Source organism: Leiobunum rupestre, chromosome 8, assembly GCF_980474605.1.
Source record: "Leiobunum rupestre chromosome 8, qqLeiRupe1.1.hap1, whole genome shotgun sequence".
NCBI classification, from domain to species: domain Eukaryota; kingdom Metazoa; phylum Arthropoda; class Arachnida; order Opiliones; family Sclerosomatidae; genus Leiobunum; species Leiobunum rupestre.
In genome coordinates, this window is record NC_143391.1 from 48,120,082 (window position 1) to 48,121,804 (window position 1,723).

A 1,723-nucleotide genomic window follows, 5' to 3' on the forward strand; every position below is an offset into this window, starting at 1 on the left:
AGCTTGCCAAAATATACCTCTCCCTTTAATTAACCCTTGGGTGTATTTACTACTGGACAAGGTACTCAATGATATTTCGCCATCAAAAGCGTCCTCCAACCAATAGATTATTTTTTATTTTAATTATAAATATTACAAATGTTATTGCATTAAACAAATTTCCAATATCAATAGAACAAAAAACCCACTTTACACCCAAAACGTTATTAAATTACCAAAGCAACAAAATGAGAAATAGAAAATTGAAAATTTTTAAACTATTAGAACGCTCACGAAACGTAAAATATACGTGTAAGAAACTATTTTATAGAGAAAAACCAACCCATTGTATTAAAGGTCTTAAACAATCAAATTTATATAAAAAAACAAAAGTTTAAGTGAAAGCACTAATAAAAACTGCGTGGGCTCATGACGACAACCCAACGAAGCCGATAAAAATCAATGCAAATAAAAAATCGTTATCAACAAACCAGATAAATTACCAATAACAAAATATATAATAATAACCCAAATAAGTAACAAGTTAATTAAAATACAAAATAATCAAGAAAAGTCGATCTAAATACCCACAGTAATAAACATTGTACTAGCAGAAATATGTAATAAAAATATGTAATAATAACCCAATCAAACAACAAGGTAATTCAAATATATAAATCCAGAAAATGTCAATCCATATACCCACGGTAAGGTAAATTGTAGTAGAAAAAACCAAAAACCCCTTACCATTAACAATTCTCGGCTTATAAGGCCCACAAATAAACCTTAACTGAATAGTGAAGGCAAAACAACAGCGCATATCTCAAAATATAAGACCAACGTAACCACATTAATGAAAAGAGGGCACTTTTGGAAAAACCTTTTCCCTAATTGTTAGAAACTGCCTACGCAGCGATTACACTTTGCTCCGAAAATGCGAACGCGTTCGCAGCCCAGACACCCACACCCACGGTGATTTTAACACCCCTCCTAGGGGACTATGTCCCTTCGGAGAGGTAAAAAGTGCGAAAATAAAACGGACAAACCAAAATTGAATGTAATACATCGTAATAGTATGTTAAATGATTCATCTAATAAAATAGAAAAACAAAAGTAATTGAAAATTCTCCTAAATATTTTGTCAGAAAAAATGTTTAAGGATAAATTTGGTTCATTACGATTTATTTCTAGACGAAATTCAGAATTCATAATATTTCAAATTGAATGCCAGTAATGTGCTGGAAAAGCTTTTAATTTTAAATGGATTTTACAAAAGAGGTTTAAGACAGTGGCCAAAAAATCATATATAGATGCCAAAATATAGTTAAGCAGGTTTCCTTAAATTCAAATCCCGATAATTTGGTTACTAGTTTAGGGGGTGAAAAATATAACAATTCCTCAAATGAGTCGTTCTGGGAAACGTCTTATCACTTATATACAAATGTTTCGATGGAAATCCGTTAATTGTAGATGACTGTGTTGGTCAAGTTCACAATGTTCGTTCTCTTATTGGACATCCAAATTAAAAGGAAAAAAATAATGGAAAGAATGTGGCATAGTTTGCAAAATCAGGCCAGGGTCTATTGAAAAACTTGCTTAAATTTTCAAGATTATCAGCCAGAGTAATGAGGGTTATTGGTATGAATTATATAGAAACATCGTTAAGTGTTTTTGTTCTTAGAAAAGGCCATCCATTTATTGTAATGAATTCACTAATTGCCATATCTTTCTGAGAACTTTTAGA